Source organism: Lepidothrix coronata, unplaced genomic scaffold, assembly GCF_001604755.1.
Source record: "Lepidothrix coronata isolate B3197 unplaced genomic scaffold, Lepidothrix_coronata-1.0 Scaffold104, whole genome shotgun sequence".
Lineage (NCBI taxonomy): Eukaryota > Metazoa > Chordata > Aves > Passeriformes > Pipridae > Lepidothrix > Lepidothrix coronata.
Genome location: NW_016690284.1, coordinates 2,652,031 through 2,667,609, shown reverse-complemented (window position 1 = coordinate 2,667,609; position 15,579 = coordinate 2,652,031). Strand labels below are relative to the sequence as shown.

The 15,579-nt window shown below is 43.1% G+C and overlaps 1 long non-coding RNA gene across 1 annotated transcript in view; it reads right to left on the bottom strand.

The window, feature by feature from the left end:
• Nucleotides 1-8,261: 8,261 nt before the first annotated feature.
• LOC108501616 overlaps nt 8,262-15,579 on the bottom strand; it is a 16,709-nt gene continuing 9,391 nt past the window's right edge. Inside the window, exons 2-4 of the long non-coding RNA XR_001876231.1 lie at nt 14,454-14,714; nt 9,910-9,980; nt 8,262-8,816 (exon numbers count right to left, since the gene is read on the bottom strand). This is a non-coding gene — a long non-coding RNA (uncharacterized LOC108501616). The remainder of the gene's footprint in view (nt 8,817-9,909; nt 9,981-14,453; nt 14,715-15,579) is intronic.

Sequence of the window (15,579 nt, the reverse complement as noted above, 5' to 3'; positions counted from 1 at the left end):
GATAAAGCTAAAAGCACTGCTGGAAAGCCTTAAAAGTGAAGGACATGGTTAAATTTGATGCAGTGAAAAGAAAAAATTGGTGAAGATGAGAGATAAAAGTATAGCAACATGGTTAGGAATAAGAGCAGATAAGAAGGCAATATTTGCAGATGCCAGCACAGACAAAGACAAAGCTAGCATGATTATGATGGTGATGAAGTAGACCTGAATGATGTTTGAGGATCAGTCAGTACCTTTGATATGCTGTGGAGTTAAAAAAAAAGAATGCAAAGAACAAAAGGTGATGAAGTCAGAAACCCTCCCTAGTCTAGCAAGACTGAAGATGGTAGACGTTAACATTTCTGGAAGCAAACCTGATCTGACAGAGGAAGTAGCGCCCACAATACAATGGCATATTAACTTATCTCACTTCACTGGCCAACAAACCACAACTATGCCAAGGAGCATGGCATTGGAAAGGAGAGAACCAATGGCTGTTCTTCCTGCCTTTGAGCTGCCAACTCTTTTACATAGCTACCAGCTTCATGGGGAACAAGGCAGAGTTATGATTTGTACATCGTAGTTTGGGTTTAGGGTCAGAAACAGATGCCAGCAGACCAAAGAGAGCAGAGAACAGCTCCAAAGTAAGCTGTCAAAGGGAGAAATTAGATGTGAAGAGAGGGCAGTTTTTCTGCAGTACAATTTAACAGTTTAGATGAGGTTTCTCAGCAAAGCAGAGTGAGTGTGTTCTTTCCACCTGATACTGAGAATCAGAGATGTGATCAGAAGGGATAAAAACAGCCATTCACTGTTACCACAAGGACAGATGATTTATGTGGAGGAATTTCTGATTGTATGATCACAAATAATTTCAGGAACCTGGGGGGGGTGGTGTGTGCTGATAACGGGACTCAGAGAAGACAGAGTTATTGAATGCCTTCTTTTCATCTGTCTTCACTGACCAGACCAGCTCTCAGGAATCTCTGATGCAGGAGACCAGGTTAAAGGAACAGTAGAAGGAAGACTTTCCCTTGGTGAAGGAGAATAGGGTTAGAGAACGCCTAGGCAAACCTGACATCCACAAGCCCATGGGCCCCAATGGGATACATCCACAAGTGCTGAGAGAGCTGGCAGATGCTTAACAATCATCTTTAAAATGCTGTGTCGACTGGGAGAGATTCCTGAGGACTGGAGGAAAGCAAATGCAACCCCAGTCTTCAGAAAGAGTAAGAAGAAGGACCCAGTCAATTCCACTTCAATTCCCGGAAAAGTGATGGAGTACCTCATTCTTGAGGACACCGCTATCCACATGGATGACAAGAAAGTGATCAGAAGTAGCTAGCATGGATTCACCAAAGAGAAATGATGCTTGACCAACCTGATTGCCTTCTACGGTGAAATCATTACCTGGATGGATGAGGGATATTGTCTACCCCCACTTCAGCAAGGCCTTTGACACTATCTCTCACAACATCCTCATATGCAAACTCAGGAAGTGTGGCCTGGATGAGTGGACAGTGAGGTGGATTGAGAACTGGCTGAAGAGCAGATCCCAGAGGGTGATAATCAATGGCACAGGGTGTAGTTGGAGGCCTGTCACTAGTGCTGTACCAAAAGTTTCAATACTGTATTATTTAACTTGTTCATCAGTGACTTGAATTAATGGGACAGATGCCTCCTGAGCAAGTTCACTGGTGACACAAAGCTGGAGGAGTGGCAGATACCCCAGAGTGCTGTGCAGACCTCAGAAGGACCTCAACAGGTTGGAGAGATGGGCAGAGGAGAACTGTCTGAAATTCAACAAAGGCAAGTGCAGGGTCCTGCACCTGGGACAGAATAACCCCAGGCACCAGCACAGGCGGGGGCTGACCTGCTGGGAAGCAGCTCTGTGGAGAAGGACCTGGGGATCCTGGTGGACAACAAGCTACCCATGAACTAGCAGTGTGCCCTGGTGGCCAAGAAAGTCAATGGTATCCTGGGGTGCATTAGGAAAGGCATTGTCAGCAGGTCAAGGGAGGTGATCCTGCTCTAGGGACACATCTGGACTGCTCTGTCTAGTTCTGGGATCCTCAGGACAAGAGAGACATGGAGCTCGTGGAGAGGGTCCAGTGGAGAGTGACCAAGATGATTAGGGGACTGGAATATCTCTCCTACAGGGAAAGGCTAAGAGAATTGGGCCTGTTCAGCCTTGAGAAGAGATAACTGAGAAGGGACCTTATCAATGCATACAAGCTAAAAGAAAAGACAAAGCCTGATTTCATATTGTATTTACTATAGGTCGTTTTTCTTCTGCAAAGCTATACTGATAAAACAGCATGCAGATGCAAGCATGAGGCTAAGTGGATAGCGAAGTGAGGGAAGAAGTGTTAAAAGATTTACAAACACTTTCTGTGCCAAAACATGAATTTCTAAATAAATTGGTTCTTCATAATTCCACTGAAAAGGACAGCCATTGCCTTTAACAGGTTTTATTTCCAACATTTTCAAGCACACCAGCCATAAAGCTGGTCACAGCAGGACAGTAAAGAGTTACAGGCAATGAAAATCACAAATGAAAATTCAGCGTGCGGCTTCAGAAAAGGCGCAGAGCAGAGTGGGTTTTGGTGGTCTTTGCATTTTCTGCACACAGGCTGAGCCACATGTACATGTGTCAAACACATGTACTTTAGCCCAACTACTTGTTCTGCCAAAATCCAGAAGGATCACACAGACTAGTGTTGATTAGGGTATTTTTCAACTGTGCATGACACTACACACTGCAAATTGCATGGCCCCAAAAAGGCAGAAAAAGTCTTCACTGTGCTGCTACTTGCAATTTCTGTCTACAGCCTCCTGTGGTGCCCAGGTTAAGCATTCCCTTTCTCCATCAGGGAGCCTCTCAGATTGCACAGGACATCAGTAAACACTCATCTGTTTTTCTTAAACTTTCTTGCCTTTGGTAAACATACTGGCTTCATCAGGATAGGATCCAAAGGAAGATCCTGGCCTGTGAGGGCACTGCAGATTGCTTCAATTTGTTCCATCAACAGGCACAGGCTGTGAGGGCGGAGGAACCACCACTGTTGATGTCGGCTGCAAAAGGCAGCCCAAAGCCTGTGCCACAGGGGAAGGAAGGCCCAGTTGAGTCAGCACCTTGTGAAGCACTGGTTGTGTTGGCCAGCAGAGTAGATCACGGCCAGCATGAGAAGAGGCAGACCTAAACCCTTATGGCCTGATATTCCCTCATGGCAGGTGACGTGGGACTCCACCACTAGTGCAGTCTGGGTGCGCTGATGCCTCCCCCAGATATGATACCACGCCCTGAGCGGGGGCTGAGCCTTGGCACTGTTCCCTCCCCGCACTCCAAACACTGCCCACAGTCAGCACGTACACAGCCCAGCGCAGGGGCCTCAATGGATGTGCCTCCTTACCAGCTTCTTTCTCTGCATTCAGCTCCACACATGCACCTCAATCTTCTTCAACCTTTCTCTGAAATAAATTCCCAACATTTTTGCAGTTCTTTGGCTTTGATGTCCCTTCTCCTCATGCCTTTAAGTATTCGCTTCATCTTGCCTCACAAACTGACTGCATGAGCCAAGTTGGAGCCAGATGGCCCTCCTTCTTTCTTCTTCCAGAGCTGGCTGCAAGGGATTGCCCTGAAAAGACATCATCTTCCTTCTGACACCAACATCTTGGTGTCCCAGATGCTTGTCAAACACGATATCCAGGTACCATCTTTGCTCTCCATTTTTTCCCCAGGTGGTGAGTTAATAAAGTCCAAACTTTCTCATTCTTCTTATAAGGATAGCAGACCTTGAAGCCCACCATTTCAAAACCTTTCCCCATTTCTGTGCTTTGAGCCCCTCTTATCAACTAGGAGAGGAACATTTTCCTCCCAGTACACTTGTACTCTCACATACAGTGTCTTAGTCTCCCATTTTAGCCCCAGTGGGGCTTGTATAAAGATCCCTATGCCTGCCCAGGAAAGCTACATGCTCCTACTGTTTTGCTTTGCTTTGTTCGGGGCCAGTTTTCTCCCAGGAAATATGGCTGCCACATCACAAACCGCTGGCATAGATGAAAAAATGGGTTGGGTGCATGCAGGGAGCACATGGGGAAAAAGGAGGCAACAACAGGGCCAGACTGTGGAGAGGAAATCTCACTTTAAACCTTTGGAGATAACATGATTAAGATGAACACAAATTCAGACAGGATCAACAGACTATATGGGGAATATGAAGAGTATATATAGAGAGAAGCAATGAGGAAATAGAAAACATAGATAATGTGAAAATGATCACACCGGGAGATCATATTAAGAGATCTACTGAGGATGCAGGTTAAAGGGTGAAGAAATACATGAGGGAGGGGGAGAGGCAAGGTCTGAAAAGAAGAGGATTAACAAAGTTCTCCCATAGAAAGCCAATATGCTTTCCTCATTTTAAATGAACCCTGAAGGTTTAGGTCCTCCAGTTCAAAAAGATTTTAAAACAACCCTTGTTATTGTTTCAGGATCTCACAGTTGGCAGTGCAAATAAACAGAGGCACAGAATAATTAAGTGACCTGCCACTGGATGCACAGTTTGTCATCATGACCACTCAGAAGTGCGAATTTCAGTTCAGATCACAGGGCTTCACCAATCCGTCTGGTTTCAGTCTTCCCCCTAAACACACTTCATTCTTGCTAATGAGGCAGCAATCTCTTCATCACAGACCCCAAAAAATTCCCACAGAGGATTTACTTGCTGTGGCATAGAGGGGCTTTGTTCTTTGTCTAAATTCAATGTCTTTAAAGTAAGCCTAACAGCTGCAACAACAGTTTCAACCAAACTGTCATCCCAGAGACTGAACCTCTCTGGTTGTTATCAAATCCTGTATTAAAATCTCTCTGTTGCTTCTTGATTCTTTCTCCATCTTTCTTCACTCTCATTTCCTACTGTGAGAAACACCGCAGAACAAACAACAAAAAATATGCACATTAAATGCACAATGTCTTATACTTGTGATAACAAGTACTTCTGGAGTTCCTGATAAAAGTCAGGCCGACCTGCCACAGCTGCTTATGCTATAAACCCTTTTCTTAGTGCCCTCGTGCATCAGACATCCATTTTGTTTCCTTCCAAATGCTCCTGAGACACAAGTTCCTCTGAAAAGCCCACCGATGCTTAGTAAAAACATCACTCATCCATGGGGTTGCAAGGCAGATTCTGCTCTCTATTCTACCCAGCTATTTATTCTGCCATCACTACTTAAATCAGATTGCACAGCTGCTGAAACACAGAAGTCATTTTAGTTATATGCTGGAGGGACCTCTTAAGTTTCTTGAAGATGACCCTTGTTTTTCTAGTATAAAGAATGCCATATGCTTTCCTTGCACTTTATAATGATACTGAACAAATGGTAGCACCGGAAGATATTTATTATTCAGGAAGAAATGGCAATGCTTCTTTCTTATTTTAACTAATGATTGATCTATGTAGCAACAAACCAGGCTTAAGTTTCATGAATACAGTTGATGTGAGGTGTTTCTTTTTTAAATATGAAAAAGGGGGCATTTTTCCAGTTGCTTACTCAATAATCTCAAAGACCACTACACATAGAAAGTAAATACTCCATTGCAGCAGCTATGGGCTTTTCACAGATGAGCCCAGAAAAGAAAATGATTGAATTATAGCACTAATAGCTCCTTTTTTGCACATGAAAGGAAGCAAATATTATTTGGATGAGGTCCAAGCAAAGCTTTCCCAGCACATGCTATTTTATTTGAGGTTAAAGGTCTGCAAAAAAAATCCAGCCAGCTACAGTTTGTGAAGTTTGCCACCTAGTGAAGCAAGCACAGCACAGCAACACCAGAAAAAATACTCAAAAAAAATTTAAAATTGTGCTGAATCTATTATATATTATAGCCATATTTGATCTTGGAGATGGGTCATAAAGGCTCCTGGACACCTCTAGACAGCTGCCAATGGACTGAATAAACAACAGAAATACTTCTCCTCCTCCTCCTTCTCCTCCTTGATACATAAAGCCTTAAAGACAGTGTTTTATCCTGAATCAGCCCTAGATTTTGTCTTACAAAGCTAGAAATTACTAAAAAAATGGACTCCCAACTTCTGCAGGGAACATAATTTCCTAGAGATCTGTGTTGAGTTGTCAAAAACTGCTAGGTAATAAAAATGTAGCCAATTCTAGAATTATATTGGTAATTTTTATTTATCTCAAAGGACTATAAGAAGTACTGTTAAGAAACTAGGAGTCTGTCTTTACTGAAGAGGCATATGAGAAATACTACCTGTTAAAGATCAGAAATATCTGCTGTGGTTTGGAAAAACCTCTCAGCATGCTTTAGTGTGAAAAGCATAGCATGTACACAGTCTCAGAGCAAGGCGTGGGGTCCTCACATAGGATATAGAGACATTAGTGACCATAACAGGGTTGCTTTCATTCCCAATTTACATAGGTAAAATATGTATGAGCATGAAAATGCTATTAATACCTTTAATGGAGACACACACAGAAAAAAACCCCAGAATGTAAAAGCTTCAGGAAACTCAGGGCCCAGCCTGGTGTTCCTTAGCATTTGCTCATGAGGGTATAAATAAAGCCTCATCAAAATAATACTCACTATCTGGGATGAGTTTGCTGCCTAGCACAGCAGAGAGTGACAGCTCCACAGCAGAGCTCATGTCCCTTCTGCTGGAGAAGAAATCATCAGGCCTGGCTGCTCCCAGGTGGGCTCCTGTTTGAATTCGGAAATTGGAGCTACCAGGGTCATCTTGCACGAAAAGCAATCGTACCACATCTGTAGCAAATGAGCACCTCTGCCTGAACATGTTACAGTGACCTGTGGCTGTCTGAGGGGAGGGAGTCAGTTGTACTCGCCTCCTGCAACAAACCTCTCTGTGTTACTCCCTGTGCTGCAGCTACACAGCATGCACTAACAAGGGAGAAGAAGTGTTCTCCAAGCACCCAGAAATTCATAACTCTAAGGTTGACATTCTTATATGAAATTATGCCTAAGGAGAATAATTATTCATGTATTTTAAACAGATGTTTAAATAGCATATTAATATTAATATTCTTGTTGAATCATGCAGATAATCCAGAAGCACCTGTCTAGACAAACTCTTCCTTTAAGTTTGAAGCTTAGAGATGTTTTAAAGTAAAGACAGTTAAGGAAATTCAAAGAAATGTTTTGTGAAGTCACTATTCTAGATGTCATTAATGTGTCTTTCCTAAAGGGTAATAGCATTGCATAAAAGGATATGAAAAGCAACAACAGGGCAGCTCCTAGGGCTCTCCTCAAGAGTTTAATAACTATGACATCTGTTTATTAGCTTGAAAATATGAGTAGCTGGAGAGCAAGATTATTTTAGTAATCTTACCCACTAGCCCTTCACATTGTATGTTTCTTGGCAAATAATCCTTATAAAAAAGAAAATGTAACCAAATGAAACCTCTGGCAGGCTCTTCCATAAGACGAAGTACAGACAAATGTGTATAAAACCACTGTGACTTCCTATTTTACGAAATAAACATGCCACATCAGAATAGAGTATTTTCTGTGAAGGTCTGCAAAACTGCATTGAGGTAACAGGAATGAAAAGATTTCTCTGAGCTGAAGTATAAGCTGGATCTCATGTCTCTCCAGGGAGCTGTGTGTTATTGCGGCTGGTTTAGGCAAATGATTTTGTGGCTGAAGAAAATCTGAAAATCAGTGCAGCTCACTGTACCTATTTGAAAACTATAAATAAAACAAAAATTCTACAGCCTCATTAAGCAGCAAGCTGGATGGTATCACAATACCAGGCATGAATGAAGGCTTGGGCTCCTTTCCACAGTAGTCAAAGCACTGCAAGCTAACTTGTCATTTGCAAACACAACTAAAGTTTTAGCCTACACAGAGTCCTATCAAAGACATGGCACTGAGCCTCAAGCTTTCTGTCAGATTAGGTAAGAACAGTGGATTGCTCAGCATCTTGCAGAACTGAGGTCTTTTGAAGAGGTGAAGCCCTGAAGCCATAGTAGGTGAGAAATTAGGAGAAGACAGCAAGAAAAAGAGCATTAAATTTTATTTTCCAAAATAGGTCATCCAAAAATCTCAGCCTCAAGTCAGACCTGATGTCCTGCTCATCAGGCTGTTGCTTCTGTCCAGTACTGACTGCTCTGCCATTTTTCTTGCCTGTGTGGAACAAAAACACTGTAGTGTTCCTTGGTGTAGGGTCAGGAAGTCTACTACTACTGCAAATAAATTAGACAACCTGGAATGTTTTAAAAGGACTACGTGAAGGAGCAAAAGCACGCCAGTTACTGAAAAGCAATCCAAACCCTGTTGTATTCGTAATACACAAAGAGCAAACTGCAGTGCTTTTGAAATGAAAAAATAGATAACGTATCATCTCCTCTGAATTATAACATCTGACCTGCAACTGAAATCCTTTGCATCAAACAGGTTTAAAACAAAAACTAAGTACCTAGCCTTGTAACATGACAGCAGGGTACTTTTTCTGTTCCATTAAATCCATCTAATCTCAGTCCAAGGCTACACAGGCTTCTTCATCAATTTACAATTTGTTTTTCAAAGCATTCTGAAGAGAATGAGTCAGAGAAGAGCAAAAGGCATGCTGATTGATCCTCAAATTAGTACTTTCAATGTTCACTGAGAAGAGAGAGTCTGAAGGCAGATACCGCATAACAAATATTTTCTCCTGTTCCTGTAAGGTGAAACAAACAAAAAAAACCCCATACAACACCAATTTAAATTATTTTTATACTGTTTCAATATATTTCATAAAAAAAAAAAAATATTCTTTCATCTTTGAGAGGAGCAGAAAGATGGGGCAATTCCAGATTCCAACCTGAAAGACACAAATGTGAGTAATAAGAAGAAAGGGCAAAAAAAAGTTAACAGCAATAATCACAGTATTAATCTTTGTTTCAATGGCATCAACTCAAAGCATAAACCATCCAAGTTTGTTCTCATCTCTTTGATTGGAGGATTTGCTGCTTCAACTGTTTTATTAGAAATGGTTTGAGGGAAACTGCCCTTGAAATTATTTACTTATACTTTATCAATCTGGTTATTAATCTGGTTTCAGGTCCCTGAGTATGTCTATACTGTGGTTAAATCAGTGCTCATGGAACACTGAAGAAATCCCTGATCTAACTCTAAATTAACTATTTTTATATTGGTCTTACCTTAAATACATAGAACTTGGAAGGGCTGATTTAGACAAAACTGCCTGCCCCAGATCAGTCTACACTAAACTTCTAGACAATTTCCCATTATCTCAAATGAAGGAAGATTTTTTTCATCTTGAACTTGGTATTTAGGAACTGATCCACATATCTAGTTTGTTTTCCTGCTTATAACAGCAGAAAACAGCTAACATGCCAAAAGACTGCAAGAATCTCATTCTAATCTCTCAGGCTGGTTTAAACTCAGAAATGTGGAGGTCTTCTATCAATGTGTTCTTATAATCCATATACACATAATTTAAAATGTCATCTATCTTTCATTTATATTCTAAATATATTTAGTATAAAATATTCAATCTTGTAATACTTTCTCTTTTACATGCTAGGTTTGGTTTTTTGTGGGTTTTTTGTGGGGGGTTTTTTGTGTTGTTTTTTTTTTCCCTAATCATTTTATTGTTTATCCAGTCTTTAAAAACAGCACATATTTGTTCAAGGAATTTCACTAATATTTTTCATTATATTCAAATATTTCCCTCCAGGTTTCCTCTGCCTTTTTTTTTTTCTGAGTTATAATTTTGAGTTGTTTCTGGGTGTGTGCTGTGTACACTGAATGGTAACATTAGTGTATGTCTCCCAGGTATGCCTTCATAATATTATGCCTTCATGCACACTTCATAATATTTACAGAACTGAAATAATTTTGACATGAAAAATTAAATTATTGAACAGACATTGTAAATGAAGCTGTCTTACATTTGCAAAATTTCCATTCGATTAGAAGTTGGGTCCAATGGCAGATCTGTGAGCAAAAGCCCCCTCTGTTTCTGTGTATGAAAGACAACAAATATATAAAGATATCAAATAATTCACTTCTGTATTGTAAATATATTTTCCAAAAACATTGACAAGTAGTAAGCACAACTCTTCACCACCATTAATTACAGTAATCTTTAACAGGTTTTGAAGAAATTTATTTATACCAGTGCAATGCAGTCTCAATATTTTTCAGTTATTTGTGATTTAAAAAGCACCAGAAAAACTACTTCATAGAGATAACTCATTTTATATGAATGTTAAAATGAGCCTGAAATTTTCCAAAGGTATTAGCTAGCTAGATTGTGCTGTCACTGATAATGGAAAGTGAAGTCTAGGTAGGATAATTTTTATATTTTAATGCTGAAGGAGAAGTTGCAAAGACAACAGAGTTATGATACAGACTGAATCACCCTCCAGTGAAAGAATATAAAACAAACATCCAGAAAGAACAGATTCCTTGGATAAGAGTGAGAGTAATAAAAGCCAAATCCAACTTTCCGACCTGATGGAAAATTTCACAAGTCCTTTAGTATTAATCATAGAATATCACAGAATAATCAAGATTGGAAAAGACCTCCAAGATCATCCAGTCTAACTGTCCACCCAGCACCACCACTGTAATGCCTAAACCACTGAACTCTATCACCCAGCACCAGATCCAGATACCTCTTAAGCACCTCCAGGGAGGTGACTCCAACACCTCACTAGGCAACCTATTCCAATACCTGACCACCCTAACAGTGAAAATATCTTTTCTAATATCTAATCTGAATCTTTCGTCTCAGTTTAAAGCCACTTCCTCTTGCCCTCTCAGTGCAGGCATGGCAGAAGAGATGGCCCAACCTCACTACAACTTCCCTCTGCGTAGTTGTAGAGAGCTGTGGGGTCCTCCCTGAGCCTCCTCAAGACTGTTCCTCGTAAGACGAGTTTTCTAGACTCTTCATTTCTGTTGCCCATCTCTGGATATGCTCCAGCACCTCAATGTTCTTTTTGAAGTGAGGGGTCCAAAACTGAATGCAGTACTCAAGGAGTACACACGCCCTCTGAGTGCTGGAACTCCCCATGGAGAAAGAGTAAGAGGTGTTATTACTGATAGTTCCCACTAGATCGCGCCTGAAGTACAGACGAGATGCCAATGCAGAGTACGCGTACCAGATTAGGTTCATGACTGGCGATTTATCGTATCATCAGACAGTACTGGAAAGAACGATACAGTGGTAGTTCTAGCCCAGACTCCCTCGAGGATGAACATCACCACAGCAACACACACTGCAAGAACTGCATTTTATAAAGCACATCCAAGCACACACATAGGAACTCTTGAGAGTAAATGTAGCAACATGATGACAAGCAACTACTAAATTAATAAACCAAATGCTTAAAACAAATTTGGTTTATCACAGTCGGCTCAGAACTGCTGTTATCTTGACCTTTTGTGCTCCACATTGGGTGACAAAAAGAACTGTTGTGTTTTAAGCCCAGCTGGCAACTAAGTGCCACACAGATGATCACTTACTCCTCCCCACTGCAACCCCTCTGGTGGAGAGAACACAAAGTAAAAAAATAAACCTCGTGGATTGAGATTAAAACATCTTAATATTTGGAAAAAAAACCCAACCAACCTGAATAATACTAAGTATGCTAATAGTAATAATTGTAATTATATAGAGAAGGAGAGAAACGGAATCCGAGAGAAATGGAATCCAAGAGAAACAACTGACAACTCTTCACCACCTGCTAACTAATGCCAAACCCTGTCCCCGAACCTCAATCAGCCTTCTTCCAGGTAACTCCTCCAGTTTCTATACTGGGCACGTCGGTCTTCGGTATGGAATATTCTTTTGGCCAGTTCAGATCAGCTCTCTTGGCCATGCTCCCCCCAGCCTCTTGTGCACCTGCTCTCTGGCAGAGCACGGGAGACTGAAAAGTCCTTTTGACTTAGGATGAGCACTACTGAGCAACAAACAAAATATCACTGTGTCACCAGCATGAACTAGTGGGGCCACACTTTGAATCCTGTGTTCAATCTTGGGCCCCTCACTACAAGACAGACATGGAGATGCTGGAGCTTGTTCAGAGAAGGACAAAGGAGCTGGTGAAGGGTCTGGAGCACAAGTCTGATAAGGAGCAGCTGAGGGAGCTGGGGTTGTTAACCTGGAGGAAAGCAGGCTGAGGGCAGACCTTATTCATCTTTACAGCTACCTGAAAAGATGTAGTGAAGTGGGAATTGGCCTCTTCTTCCAGGTAACAAGTGACAGGACAAAAGGAGATGGTCTCATGCACCAGGTGAGTTTTAGACTGGTTATTAAAAAAAATTTCTTCACAATGAGGTTTATCAAGCATTGGAACAGGCTGCCTAGGGAAATGGTGGTGTCACTGTCCCTGGAAGCATTCAAAAAGTCTGTAGATATGGCACTTGAGGATGTGGTTTTGTGGTGAAAAAGGTCGTAGTGCTAGGTTCACGGCAGGACTTTATGAACTTAGAGATCTTTTACAAATTTGACAATTCTATGATTCTGTGTTTCATGACTAGTTGAAGTGACTGTAAGTGATATGGCAGAAACAGTTTTCTAGGATGGGGAAAAATTATCTTGACACACAACTCCCACAGAGGGAAGAAGCAAGGAGAAGGGCACACTGAGTGTGGATGAACTGAGATGTTGTTGAGGTACACATCACACCTTGCAGCATAATTATCACTGTAAGTATTGCAGTTAGTTGAGATCTATGGACGTGCTCATTTTAAACCACCTCCACTGATGGGTTCATACACTTCTGAAGTACTGCAAGGGCTCCAGAAATCCACACTCTGATGGTCCCTTCTACTGAAAGGGATTTTGCAACTTCCCAGTTCATGATCACCTCTTGGACCAGCATCTCCCAGATTTGGACAAGTGGCCTTGCAAATGTGGCACAGTAGGGACATATCACTCCTCTCAGCCAGAGGGTTCCTGTGCCTCACTGAAGTCCAGTGTGCCAAAAGACTGCATGGACTCTAGGACAGGCTACAAGCCTTAGGCTGAATACCTCTTCACCTACAGGGTTGTGAGTGCTTGGCACTTGACTAGGAAAAAGAAGAGCATTTGTGCTATATCCCTCCAGTGCTCTCCATGAATGAGAATCCATGAACTGCAGGTCCCCAGCACACAGCCCTGGCCTGCAGCCTGAAGGAACAGACTGGGCAGTGCTGGTGCAGCTGCTCACTGGCACACAGGCTCTTCTCCAGGAGAACCTGAAGGGATCCTTCTTGTCCCCTGCTCCTAAGACACAGAGCCAGAGGCACTAGTCTCTGAAAACAAAATCCCTTGTGCATCTGAAGCACCCTGAATCTGAGATTACCCATAGAGCCAAGCACAGAAAAGTGTGTAACTCTCTGCTCCTGCAAGGGACCGCTGCTGGAGGAAAGGTTGAGACTGATGGTCACTGGGAGCCGAGCAAGAACTATATCCTACAAACTGCAGCAGTCTCGCCTGTGCCCTGCTTGGAATACTCATTGGCTGCATAGTCATGTCACAGCTGAGAAGAAGAGTTTTTTCTCCAGTTATTTAGCATTGGCAATGGAGTGTTTGCACAGTGCTGGAGTGCCAAGGCAGCTCCTGGGAGCACTGTGCTGAAACCTCTGTGGTACAGTCTTTTAACTGGGCTCCTAATTCATATCCATGAGTAGACTTCTTTGAAATCTCTTTGTAAAGAAGGACCCAGGAAGACCGAGCAGCACAATGACAAGCCCATAAAGACTCTTTCTGGGAAAGCAAAGCTCAGTCTAAAGATAAAGGCAAAGCAGAGTCAGATAAGGAGCAGATAGGGGTGAGAGAGACCAAGCAAACACAAAGTTCAACAACAGCTGCCACCTGTCACCAGGGATCTTTGTGGCAGAGCTCGCCCAGCTATACAGGAACATGGGCACAGACCCCGCACCTCTGCCCGCTTGTCCCAGCTGCTCTCTGGCTGACAGGGCCTCTTCACGGGAGAACTGGGTTTCCCTGGACTCACTCCAGCCCACACCGTCCTGGTGTCCCTTTACTAACAGGGATACTTTACACCAGAAGATGATGATTTTTTAAGTGATTTTTTTTTTTTCATAAAAGCAGTGAGTTCTTGCCTGAATGTTGTGAGCACTGGGGGTCATGGTCCTCACCCACTGCCTCCCCCTCTTTCTGGTGGCCCTGCAAGCCCAGGATGTCCAGTCTGCTCCAATGCAAGGGCAGGGAGCAGGTAGGCAGGCAGGGGCCAGCAGCCACCCTGGGCTGTAGTGGGGCCAGGGTGAGGACTGGGTGAGCCAGGAAGGCAGCACGGCATGGGCAGTGGGGCAGACACAGCCTGGAGAGGTGTGGAGGGGCTGCAGCTGCTTCAGGGGTTGTGGGGAGAGAGGGTCCTCATGATCAGGGAGGTGGGGAGTGGCAGTGCAGGGCCAGAAACTCAGCACTAGAGTCGCTGTGGCACTGGGACATCCCAGAGGGGCAAGCTCAGGAGACACCCACCTGGAAAAATAAGATATTCAGCTCTAGCCCAGCAGCCCTGCTCCCCTTGGATGAACTGCTGGTCCCTGGCCCAGAGAAACATGCACGGTTGATGCTGGTGTGGCCTTTCACAGCCTGTTATCCATGGAAGCGTGGACAATCAGTTTTTTCTCATTTCCTCCTTTCTCTGAGTGTGAAGTGATTTCTCTGATCTGTGCTTGATTCCAGAGGATGGCATTGGCCATGTTCATCGAGCTTCTCAGCTGGATTCTGGTTATGAGCCTTGGGAACATCCCAGAGGAGAGCTGTCATTTGCCTGTATGCTTGAGGTTATGAACACTTGGGGTTTAATAGGTGCTTCCTGAGCAATTTTACCAAAGGTGCTCTAGAAGGCCTTCCAAGAGCTTTCTGTGCCTTGGGGGCCCTGCACACACAAGTCATGAATATTTCTTTCCCTCAAGAGCTACTCAGCAAGAAGGTCATCTGTGTTAATTTTTAGCTGTTGGAACCTACACCTTTGTATGTGCCCTGTATCAGTACCTCATGATGTCTGAGGACAAGCAAGAGAGATCTCAGGGCCTCTGAATGACTTGTTGAGGGATCTGAGGCACATGCAGTGTTTTCTGCTATCCTGCCAATTGCAGAGAATGATGAGGGAGGAAAATCCTACCGGGCTCCAAGCCTGATGTTACCAGCAGAACGGGGTGGGTTGGACAACGGGTCATTTAGAGGACACCAGGCCTAGTGGCAGCAGATGAAGTACCACTGTCTCAAAGGGGTAAAGGATCTTTGATTAGGAGTTGGCAGGGCTCAATGACAGAGCTTTAAATGAGATTGGAACCGGGGAGGGAATAAGCCATGCTCACTTAGGATAAGCCTGAGGGCAGCATGCCAATATTAAAGGGAGGGTAGCAGAGGGAAGAAGTGCTGTCTTCAAACGTCATGAACCTGGAGCAAAACTAGTGGGAAAAGCAGGTTTCTCACCGGAATTCTGGGAGACAAAAAGAGTACCAAGGAAAGGCACTTGCACTTGGCTCTTTTATGCAGTCTTCATAGCAGGGCTTATGATAGCAATTTCTGTAAGCAAGACCCAAGTGCCTCTGCACTCCCAAGCACAGTGCTGCCTCCCAAAACAGATCCACCCTTC